Source organism: Protopterus annectens, chromosome 13.part0 (genome assembly GCF_019279795.1).
Source record: "Protopterus annectens isolate FY-2018-M chromosome 13.part0, PAN1.0, whole genome shotgun sequence".
Classification (NCBI taxonomy): domain Eukaryota; kingdom Metazoa; phylum Chordata; order Ceratodontiformes; family Protopteridae; genus Protopterus; species Protopterus annectens.
In genome coordinates this window covers 262,054,232-262,067,225 of record NC_056747.1, presented here as the reverse complement: position 1 = coordinate 262,067,225, position 12,994 = coordinate 262,054,232, and the positions used below count along the sequence as shown (strand labels likewise).

The window sequence follows — 12,994 nt, the reverse complement described above, 5'->3', positions numbered from 1 at the left end:
AAAGAGGGGAGGGAGGGACTTTGGAAGTCAGATTACCATAAGGACGGAATCCAGAGTCACACCCTTTTAAAACCACAACAAGAAAAGGGTGAGAGTGTCAGGGGAAAAATTCAAATTGGAACTCAAGTTCTGTGGTTAGAATTTCAGAAACTTTTATCTTAATACCTCAGTGTGGGGAGGGGGCAAGGCAGACTCAAAGAACGGGGGGAAACAGTAGGAAGGCAAACAGAAAGGCACTGTGATGCAACTTTAAGCAGGTATATATATATATATATATATAGAGAGAGAGAGAGAAAAAGTAATGAAGCAGAAATTATGGAGCAGAATTCAAAATACTGCTCCTACTGCAAACCACCACAGATTAAGGCACCAGATTACTGGGATACAACTTTAAGAAGGTATATACAGTTATAAAAAGTACTGAAGCACAAAACCAGGTGCAGAATCATAACACTGCCACTAATGCAAACCTACCACATACTAAGGCACTAGACCAAGCAGAAATTTACCAGTAACACTGAAATAAATGACGCTCAAATCTGACAGCAAATCACTGTCCTGACACAAATGTGAAAGAAGACACAAGATTTCACAGACTGTGTTCAAAATACAAAAAAAAAAAAAACAGAAGTGCAGTATAATGTATACACTGCTAAAATATTGTAGTAATATACAATCTGCACACAACTACAAACAAAGCTACAAAACTATGGTCCCAGAACAAACTAAAAATGCAAACAGATTAATGGGCAAAAAAGCATAGAAGTACAAAAAAAGTATCACTTTACAGTCACTATAAATGCAATTTAAAATATTTAAGCAGAACATTAATAAAAGTGTTTTTTTTTTTAATTCTCTTTTGATGAAAGGCATGCATCTCACACCTCTCAGAGTCCTGAACAAAAGGCCTTGGTTGGATGTAGCTCTATGCTAAATATAGCAGACTTGCTAGAGAAGGCTCCAATCAATTAAAGCCAATACTGGAGCTCAGGTTCTGTGGTTAGAGTTTCAGAAACATTTAGCTTAATGCCTCAGTAGGCCTGTGTTTCCCCATTATTTTAGGCTTTGTTCAGATTTCTTGCACTAAGAGGTTGATATTTCACGACTGAAAATAGGTCTTCAATGATCCAGTGCATATATATATATATATATATATATATATATATAGAGAGAGAGAGAGATGCAAAATTAAGTAAAATAAACTTTTGAGAAAAAAAAAGATTAGTCAACCGACAAAACTTTATTTAGTTTGACATATTAAATATACATAAGTCACTTGCATCTCTTTTAACTAAAATATCATATTGTTCCCTCACTCTGTCTGGTTTCAGAAGAAGCTGGTAGATGCTACTTAGTTTTAAGGGTCATCTGTAAAATTGACTTTTACGTCTGTTCAGAAGTGGGTGACACTGTCCCCTATTGCAGACTCCCCTGGGATTTAACACAAACTATTATTAACTGATCATTATTTTAGTATGCAAAGAGATTTAAACTTTTCTTAAGTGGTATTTTAATAAAAGTGTTTAAAAAAAGAGAGTTTTTAACTTTGAAACCTATGGAAGAACTAGAGATGCCCATAACAGAGATTTCTGTCAAGGGCAAATGATGTCTTCCACTCAAGTTTCTTTCCTTTCCTAAATTCTAAATGGGAAAATAACAATTCTTTCCTTCCTGGTGTGATTATTACATTTAGGCTCTATTTTTAATTTAGCCTTTAGTGATTGATTTAGAAGTGAGAATTTATTATCAGTCAGCAGAACAGGTTTCATTGTAGTTCCACTGGTATTTTATCTAGAAATACCTTTCCACAATAATATTCAATGATAAGGTGATCAGAGGTAAACACAAAGCACCTGCTGAATTTTGGCAGATCACCTTCTTTCACTACAGCCTCGAAATTAAAATGGTTGAGTTGGTCCATCCATACAAACTGCTTTACAAATACAAGGTAAAGTGAGAAAATATAGTAAAAGGAAATAATTACAGGTGGTGTGAAAATGTTTTAAAGAGATTATTCCTTGACAAAATAGTGTGTCCTGTTAGATAATGGAAGGACTCACTTAGGGTGGCTGAAGGGGTAAAAATGAGAAAAAAACGTAACTCAGTAACAAAACTAAATGTTCTAAAAATATATTTTATAAAGTGAATTATAATGAAAACAGCTGATTGAAAATTCAAGAAACACAAGTCTTACTTAGAGGAAAGCAGTTATGGACAAGAATTTAGTCTGCAAGTCTGCATAAGAAGTAAAATGTTAATAGCTTGTCTAGACATTATACAGTCCATCATTAAAATATATAAACTGGGCTACATATTGCATAGGAATTTTGGTGAAACAATTTTTGTCATCAATAACACTTTATCTATATTTAAAAAAGTTAATAGGCACGTCCACAGTTTTAATGCTCTAAGCAAGAAGTAATAGCCCAAATCATAGGAACAAGCTAATATTGACTAAATCCCATTAGCAACAGAGCTTACAGGGTGTATCCAAAGTGAATAATCTGGTGGTTAATATGAGCTTGTTAGATAAATATTGTTCTTAAGCACAGGCTAACACTTTTCTAGTTGCCAGGCCAAAACAAAAATACAAGTGTATGTCTCCCAAGGACTGAAGAGTGAACCTAAATCAGGAAGCAAATACTAAGCTCCTGAGGAGATGTGAAAGGAAGAGCAATGTGGCAAAGATGCGACTCTGCAGACTCCAAACACGTTAAAGATTACCTCAGTTGATTCAGTAGTAATTTCTTTATATTCTAAGGTTCCACAGTTTGCCTTTATCTAAGCAGCAACACAGAGATATGCATTTTTATGCCCTGTGTACATGATTGCTGGTTCATTGCCATTTAACAGGCAGGGACTGTGTAAACAAGAATCATGCTGCAGATATTGTCAACAACAATAAGCAAAACTGAGGCCAATAGACAAAGGGCAACTACCTCTCACATAGTTTCAAAAATCAGCAAATAAGAAGCTGATTCGAGTACACCTACATAAACCCACACAACTTAACACAGCTAAGTTGAGTTATGCGGGCATGGAGAGTTGCTGTTGACACAGAAGTAAACTACAGTAATTAAATTAAGCAATAAAGTCATTTTGGCAATCTGAATGAACATTTTCAGCCTCTTGCTATGTACATGTGCATGTTTAAATGGTGTTCTGATTAATGAATTACCAGGGAGAGACAAGTCTCTATTGTTGATACTGTAACCAGTAACAGAGGTCGTTTAAGGCTACAGACAAATGAAAAGTGCTCCCCAGCCAGTTTCAAACTCAACTTCTAAAACCCTTACACGAGGCTTATTGGAAGAAGCCTACCTAGGTGCTCACAGTTTCACATGGGAGAGTAAGGACATGCTGTTACGGAGGGTGGGAACATCACCGTCACAAAAATAAAATTACATGATTATGGAAAATCAAGCAATGAAGCTCATGTATCATTCTTCACAGCAGTAATGAAAACCTTGATATCATTCTACTTACCCTTTATCTGTTCCACTGGTACTCTGATTGCTCTCTTTTTCTTGATCTGTGTAGATACTACAAAACAAATGTATTTGTTTATACAACTGCTTCTCTGACTTTGTTGTTAACTCATTTAACTTCTTTGCCCCCTTTATTGACTTTCTTTGCAAACAGTATTGTTTTAATTAAATTAACACCTATGTTTATTTAACTATTATATAATTAACTATGTGTAATGTCACACCTCTAGTAGCCTACACACATTGTTACATTTCCAAATAATTTTCTGGGAAATCAACTTAAAAACTTAACACACAGAAATGCAAATGTTTTGTAAACAATAAAAGCTATTAAAATAGTACAGATAGCAATGTTATCAACAAAAAGTCTTCTTTGTATTCGTAGCAGTCAGTACAGTCACAGTCTTTATATCAAAGGTATAATATATTATTATAATGAATACAAAACCAGAATACCTTTATCTAATGATTCACAAATTGTCATATCTTGGAAACTGCACACCCTGGGTGTATTTTGTCAACTTACTTTTGTTAGCCAGACATAAGCTTTCACATGACAGCAACATGTCTTTTTTTCCTATGTGTATGCTTACTAAGACATTTACATGAATATGAAGAATTATGTTTATTTATATAATTAACAATATAAATAACCCTAAATATCTCTCAAGATGTGCAACTTAGAGTGCAAATATTAATTGTAGTTTTCTTCATCGTCTGCGATTTCATCTGATGCCAAGCAATAGTTTGTAAGTCACACAGTTTTAGAAATATTAAGTACACATGGAAATATTTCATATTGTCATAATTGCTAGCAAATAACTACCAATATCTCCAGTGCCGCGTACTGTAATTGCACATTGACAATGTACTTTTCATTCTCCCACCAGGTATTTCACACTATGCCCCTCAATAACATGTAGGTTTCTCAGTTATGAAAAACATAGATGCAAATATGAGTAATAAGGGAGAATTGGTCATTAATTACTCCATAGCAGAACATCTCAGATTAACAATTTTAGCATCATTTTCTTAATTACACCTTGCACTTTCTAATACTGCCTGTCATTAGTTTGTAACTCATTTATTTAAGGATGACAGACCCAAAAATGCCTGAATGGCATAAAGAGCTATGGGTGTTAACTGGAAGAATCCAAAAAGGTGCTATAGGCTTGAATGAGTTAACATGTAGACAATAAGCACTTTTTTCATCTCCTATCATCTTGCTGGCCATTCGGAAATCTATTCAGACTCATAACTTCAGCAATAATCAGTTAAGCCTTCAGAGCATGCACTTAGGGCCCTCCCTAGAATTCAAACACACTTGACATATTAGTCATTAAACACACGTTTCAGACTTCTTCCCCAAACTCTAATCTTTTATTTATTTTTTTACAACCACTGGTAGCATCACCTTCCATGAGATGAGTGCATAGTGATAGTGACAGGTCTTCTGTCAGGGGGATGGTGAAAATGTTTAGAAAAGGCTAGGGAATTGTCATTGCTGAAAGTGACTTAGAAATTAATAGATGAATAATGTGTTTATTTTATTGTGTGGACATCTTCCAAGGCACAAAGGCATATCTGCAGTAGTATCAGATGAAAGAAAAGGGTTCCCAGTTCTAGAACATGTGTTTCGGTAAAAATTGTGAATGAGTGGGCCCACAGTGCTAGAGATGGGAGGGGAGATACAAGCTGACACTGGACTGTTTTCTTTATTTCAGGATACTGAATATTAAAAATGGAATAGTTTTCTTTAAGTCAGGGATTTGACAAGGGGGACTGTAGCCATAATAGCAGGACTGCATGGGATAGGTGATTTGGTATCTCCTTTCTCAATATAAAATGTTCTTGTTCTCAGTGTGACAGAATAATACAGTAAAACAAACAAATGCATTTACAGTTCTTTACAAAGGAGAAGGAGAAACAAATGTGACTGATCCTTAGGAAATGGGTCACTGGAAAACTGGGTGAAATGCACAATAGCCAGGTGAATAACTGTGGGGGGGGGGGGGTACTTATGTAACATTTACCAAATGAAACTAACACCTGAGGTTTAACATTCCTGTGAAAGTACTTTTTTATCCTGGGACTAAGAGGTATTACACCACTTAAGTGCTACATTGTCTTACATTTCCTGTCTGTGTACAACAGGGGGAGGTTCAGACAGAGCAAAGTGAGACAGAAGGAGACAGAGAAAGAGAGCAGACAAGTCTTATGATCTTGATTCAGCACATTTAATATTCCACACACATAAAAGCAATGTTTCTGTTACAAGATGTAGTATAAGTTATTGTCTCAATCATGATCTCACCTCAATCCATCTATTGACCAGTAAGAGTGCCCTGAAAGGCCAAAAGTCAATCACCGCAACTAATCTCCAAACAGAATTTAAAGCAATGCTGAAATGCAGGTTTAGGACAGATATGGGAAACCTTTGCACAAGACCATCACTAAATAAAATGCAATACAACTGACATTTATTGCAGTTCATGACTGGCACAGTCCCTTAAGGGGCAGAACATCTGGTGCACTTCTGCTTCCAATAAGTGTGGCTATACTCTTTTCCCTAATTTATGATTTTCTGGACTTGTGTTTGGCTAGTGCAAGTGTGGTTATGTAAGGGGCAGTTAGACAAGCTGAGTTACTGAAACATCATTCCTAAGTTGTTGACAGACCTGGATGATGAATGACAAAGATCACTGCACAACTCTGATGTTATGGAACACCGAGTGAAAGAGTGCATTAGAGTTCATTCATGCCTTCATACATACAATATTAGTAGGTAATGCATTGTGGGGATGGCAGGAAGACTGGAAGACTGTACAGTTTGTCTGATGATCATTAAGGACAGTCTGGTCAATTTCAGTAACAATCAATAATGGGAAGTTGTGTGAAGTTACGCGTTGATGACTGTGACTGTGCACCCAGAGCATTTCAACTGTAGGTACAGACAGCTGCGGGAGTCCGCAGAATTTTTTGCAGGGGGGTGCAAACCCAAAGCCCTGCCCACACAGCCCCAACCCCTCTGCCCACACAGCCCCACCCCCTCTGCCCACATAGTCCCACCCCCTCCACACATGCAGCCCCACCCACGCAGCCATTCCAGTGTCCCATTACTTGGCTATTTCTCCCCATTTGTCATAGACACTGTTCAAATCTCTCAGTGTGCATACTGTTTTATGCTTTACTTCTACAATGATTCCAGATATTTGGATTTTATTTACAACTTTTATTTCAAATTTTATAGCACAAACACTGATAGACATTTACTAAACCTAAACAAAGCAATAGTCTTACAATGAAAACAGACTTAGCATTAAAACTTTACCTTTGAAACCCACATTCACTGAAACAGCATTGAAACCCACATTCAAAGAAAATGCATCTGACCAGTGGCAGGTTAAGTTTACCTTTGGGCTGTTTTCAAATCATAAGCTCCTTGCACACATTTTTAGAACCATGCAAAAGTTCTTTGATTCACCTTCCTGACTGTATTAATTGTACTATATAATAATTGAATTATATCCCTTGTATAATACAGCACCACTTGTTAGAGTGTGTTTTAAATTTATAGTTCTGAACATTTTTCCTTTAAGCAATGAAAAAATCATATGAACCAATAATGACAACCTGCCCAATTCAAAACATTTCAACCATAAAGGGCCACTCAAACTTGTCATACAATCCACCAATATCAATCAATATGCAGGATCTCTGCAGAAGTAAATGTCATCTGAATAATTCCACATTAAAGAGATCTGAAACCAGTGAAGAGGTTGTTGCTAGAAAACTTTATATTTCAGTGTTTCATTTACAAATTCAATGCCTGTTGCCCTTGAAGAATAAATTGCCTGCGCTACATTAAAATAAATGGTAAGTTGGTATATTGCAATAGGGAATGGGTGGCAAGCTGAAAAACAGGTTCATAGTTATTAGGTGCCTCATCCAAAGGAGGACATATTAAGAACTACAGTGCCATACCCCCTTAAAATACAAATGTACATGCTGTATGAATAGAACGTACAGCCCTTTGCATCAAGATGCAAGTATGCTACCTGCTGTGCTAACACTGCTTTAAAATTCTGTACCACAATAATGATACCATTTGCTAAACAAAACAGTTGCACATTTTAAGCAGACTTAGCATGAGCAGCAGTAACCTTTGCTTCCCTTGAAGCTCACAATTCCTTGAAAATGCTCTTGAAAATAAATTCCACCTGTTAGATCTAGCTAGGGCATTTCTCTCTCTCTCTCTCTCTCTGACTCTTACACACACACACACACACACACACCTCAACTTCTTAGTGCAAGAAATACATAAATAGATTTTTTCAAAGTTACAGCAACTGTAAACTCTGTGTGACCATGGTGTTTGTTCGTTTTTGACAGAAAGGTATAAAGGAACTCATGGCTATATATATAGTTGAATCTCTCTGTACTGAAGTACTCCCTACCATGATGCTGCTTTAACAAATAGTGTGTGTGTGCATTCAGAAACTTTTACAGTTTTTATACTGAATTTTATAGTTACATGAATTAGAAAATAACCAATTTCCTTTTCAGAGCCTAAGCTAAAAAGTCCACTCCTTACAAGCACTGCTTCCCCTGGAAAACATCTATATATGCATCATCACAGTGACCTAGTTCAAGACCGATGACAGCACTCATTTAATGCAGGATTTCAATACCTGCCACAAGTTCAGGCCTATCACCCAAGGTGACAAGGTGATGGTGACTACATATTCTTAAAGAACAATTCATCTTCAGACTTGCTAGGTGAGATAATGACGTGGAATTCCTCTGCATCCAACTTAGCATTAACAAAACTCCTTACTATGTCATACCTAACTATAGGTCCCCTCTATGTACCCCATCAGTCCATATCTCCTACCTAACTAATATGGTGTCCCTATGCATTAAGCCAACACCATTATTCTAGGAGACTTCAATCAACTACTCCTCCATTAACTGGGAAACTTGTATATCCATGAGTATGTATTCCCAGACAGTTCTGGATTTCATCCATACAGGATATCTGGATCAGTTAGTCTGTACCCAAACAAGAGAGAGAAAATCCTGGACTTGGTCCTTAACAATATGGGACAACTTTGGTGTCCACCAACTGCCACTTCCTCCTGGTTAAACTGGACCACAAATCAGTCACATTCATTAGAAGACTGAAGCCAAAAGCATCTTCCAATACCTCTGTTTTCAGAGATTATGCTAAGGTTAATCTACTAAAACTAAGCGATGGCCTGAATTATGTGGAATCCTTTACTGTCAAATCCTATGCACATGTAAATAGCTGCATAAACACATCTATCCCCCTCTAAAGTAAATAGAAAGCCACATTTAAGAATAATTTCATTTAGTCGAACCCAAATATAAACAGGCTCTGTAATAAAAAAAAGCATATTGCCTGCAAAAATAAATGTAACTCTCAAGATGCTAAAGACACTCTTGCTAAACTTAATAGGGAGCTTGTTACCCTGATCAAATCAATGAAAGCCAGAGATGATGTAAAAAATAACCAGCTAGTAGATGAAGGGTAACCAGAAAGCCTTCTTTAACTATGTTAGAAACCTCAGAAACAATTTGCAGCACTGCACAGAATAATAGTAAATGATTTTAAATTCCTGGGCATAGGCAATTTACTAGCAGACAAATTTAGTTCAAACTTCAAACATGTATGTGTGTATATATAGCAGAGTGGCCAGTATTCAATATTTTGTGCTCAGATGTCATAAATTTCCCATACACCACCCAGTTAGCTACCACTTAAAAATATACTCAAAAATCTGCCCTTAAAACTTCAAAAAGGGACACTTGTTTAACTATTGCCACTTATAAACCATGAAAATGTTATTTTTAGTGGTGCATCAGGTATGTATATTTTGCACTCTACACAGTTTAGTCAGGTCTAACCATTCTAAACCTTAGAACTATAAAGTTTCTGAGACAATCAGAAAAAATTGAAATTAAAAATTCAAAATTTTGTTTAGTGGCAATCACTAACATTGGGATCAGTCCCTTAACCCAGATACTTAGTATATGACAACGATTTCCTCTCTTTAGAGGTTGTCCTCTGCACCTTTTGATAAGTGTTTTTGTCATCTTCAATGCCCACTCTCCTTTTTCATGAATAATCTATCTGATAGATTTTACAGGCAGAAGGATACGTCTTGACACCCATGCAGATGGACAATATAGTTATGACTGCTGAATCCTACACAAATGCACTCTATAAGCACTTACACAAGTGCATGGATCGTGCTATCCCAAACAGAACCAAGATGCTATCCTCCAAAAAAAGGAAGACAATCTGGTGGTCCCCTGCCATAAACAAACTCTACAACAGAAGCAAGAAACTGTTGCAAAAGAGAGTAAAATCCCATGAGTGGAGGAGTTCCCTGGTCAGCCTCAGTAAGAAGCTGAGATCCCTTATAAGATCCTTCTAAGCTAGCTACAAAACAAAATCGCCGCTTATTCTAGGGACAACCGCAAAGCATTCTATAGCTATGTCAAGAATCTCAATGGCAACACCCAGATCTGCTCTGAGTTACAGCACAACAGCATAAAATTACAGAACCAACTGATATTGCCAACATCCTGGCAGATAGTTTCAGTGCTAACTTTACCCCCCTCTCACCCCCTAAAGGGCCCATATCTGTATAGGAAGAATGCAGAGTCCCCGTAATCACAACTACACAGGTAAAAGCTGCACTTTGTAAAGCCAAAAACACAACATCCATGGGACCGGACACCATCCCAGGCTGTGTTTTACATGAACTTCAGAACGAACTGGCTCCCCACCTAAGCACCATGTTCAATCATAGTCTCACATCAGGCTTTGTGCCCACTGAATGGCACACAGCAACAGTTATCCCACTCCACAAAGGGGGGAGCCACCTCTGATCCCAAGAACTATTGCCCTGTTAGCCTTACGAGCCTGGTCTGTAAGGCCATGGAATGTATCATCATGGAACTCATAAACAAAGACATTGGTAACCTCCAAACTCTGGACCCCACCCAGTTTGAGTTTGTGAAAGACAGATCATACCTCCTGAACCTGATCGACTTCTTTGAGGCAGTCACCAAAGCTGTAAACGAGGGTAAGGTGGTTCACACAGCCTATCTGGACCTTGCCAAGGCTTTCAACACCATCCCCCATTCTGGAATTATAGCTAAACTCACCACGTATAAATCCCTACGTCACAAGATGGGTTGCCAATTGGCTCACTGACAGAACCCACACTGTAAAAGTTGCAGACTCCAAATCTGACTTCAAACCAGTGACAAGTGGAGTACCACAGGGTTCAGTCCTGGGACCTCGCCTGTTTGGTATCTACTTCTCTGAAGTACACAGGCCTTTGGCTAATGAAGTTCGCAGATGACTGCAAACTAGGAGCCATAGTTGAGTCCCCAAATGATGTGGACATCTTACAGAAGGGCCTCACTGAGACAGATGCCTGGTGTCAGAGCCATGGCCTCAAGCTCAATGCCAAAAAGTGCACCGTCATCCCCTTTGTTAAAAACTCTGTACTCATGAGCTACCACATAGGTGGCAGTCTACTTAACGCCGAATGTGTGATGAGACCTGGGGACCCAGGTGGACAATAGCCTCTCCTTTGATAATTACATCACCACAGCAGTTAGGAAATCCTTCTACGTGGCACACCTCATCACAAAAGGGTTCTCATCTAGGAAAAATTAGGTCATTGTTCCCCTCTACTCGACACCCATTAGACCCATTATAGAGTACAATGCCCCTTTTGGAATGTACCTCACAAGACATCTGCAGCAGCTGGAAAGGCCAGTGAAGTACTTCACAAAGAGGATCACTGGCCTCAAGCAGATGCCATACACTGACAGTCTCATAAAACTCCAGCTTTACTCCGTAGCATATCGCCTACTCCAAGGTGATTTCTGCCTAACATATAAAGCTATGTCAGACCCAGAGCTGTTGGACATGCTGCCCTACAGAAATCCCAATCCCTCTGAGCTGCACGCTGTAGGGACCTAAACCTTGTCACCATAATAAACAGGACATGCTGGAGGGATATATTCCTGTCCCAGAGACTTCCCATGCTCTGGAACAAGCTACCCATCTATGTCAAGCAAAGTTCCTCATTAGCATTCTCATTAGCATTCTTCACGAAAAATCTTGATAAGTGGATGGGAAATAGGAAATACACCCTGGGGATCACTTCTGTGGCTCTGCTTGACAGGGGCATAGGAGAATAACTTTCTTGGGTGGTGTAAGCCAGGGAACCTTGTTGGCTAGGCTTGCTTAGGCCCTTGGGCCGATAGCCTAGTACCTACCTATGAACATAATAATTCTACACAATCTGCTTGCAGGAAGTCCATTTAAAGGGGATAATGAGTCTGGCTGGAAATCTCTGAGAACTCTTGATACCCTTATATTTTACCTCTCTCAAAGACTCTTCTTTGTGCGGTTACCTGTATGGAGGAAGCATTATCAAAGTGAATAATTTTGCCTAGGTAAATCATTTTGATTTTATCTCATTTGGCACATAAAACAGTCACCTTGTCTTTGAGTTTAAGAAACAGTAGATTAATAGAACATTGTACAATGATATGTGGGCTCAGTCTAGTACCATGGTAGCTGACTGAAATTCCTAGACAGTGACAGACAGTATTTTATAAAGAAATGAAATATGCCATTGGCTTCTGATTCTATCACATTTCTAAATATTCTAAGGTTATATTTGGAACAATACTCCAGAGGTTCCATTTGGCTCAACAGTTTATTGCTCTGGTGCTGACCCGTGGAACTCCCATAAATATAAGAGACTGAATATCCAAGACAGCTACTTTACTAAATGATTCACTCATGGCAGTCTTTGTCTCAGAAGACTGAGATTCATTAAATTTCTACATAGAAATTAATGTTAACTTAATTTTGAAAATAGCTGATGTTGGTCCAGACAGCTCCATATCTAGTTTCAGCCAAAATGTGCATGCTAAATTAGTAGCAATCTCAAACGTATGAGCAACAGCTTCATTTGTAGTACCAGGTTGAAGTGCAGGCATACATTGTTTCATATAAGTTTTAATTCCAAATGTAAGAAATTTAGAAGTTATAGCCTTTAGGGAAGATTTATCTGGAGACTTAAGAAAACATACCAAGCACTAGCAGGTGTGGAAAAACAAACCAAGTAATAATAAAAACTAGTTTTTAGACCATAGAGAGAAGAAAAGCAAAACAAATCACTGGTCACTACCAGGAGTATGCCTGGAATTCTCTACTATTCATGGGTTCAGCGACGTACCATGAAAAACAGTGATAGGTAGAGAGGGGGACAAACTCTGTACAATGTCAATGCTGAATCCCAGCAGAGAATGGCATGTAACAGCTATCTACTTAAGTTGTTTCAGGATCATAAAACTGAAGTTAGTCATTCTGGGTAAAACCCATGTGGTTTCATTGGAGGTACTTTAATATTAAAGCATCTTCAACCCCCCCCCCAAACAGTTGTTGT

The 12,994-nt window shown here is 38.0% G+C and overlaps 1 long non-coding RNA gene across 1 annotated transcript in view; it reads right to left on the bottom strand.

The window, feature by feature from the left end:
- Positions 1 to 12,994, bottom strand: part of LOC122787225 — a 43,913-nt gene that overhangs the window by 19,323 nt on the left and 11,596 nt on the right. Inside the window, exon 2 of the long non-coding RNA XR_006362555.1 lies at positions 3,487 to 3,543. This is a non-coding gene — a long non-coding RNA (uncharacterized LOC122787225). The remainder of the gene's footprint in view (positions 1 to 3,486; positions 3,544 to 12,994) is intronic.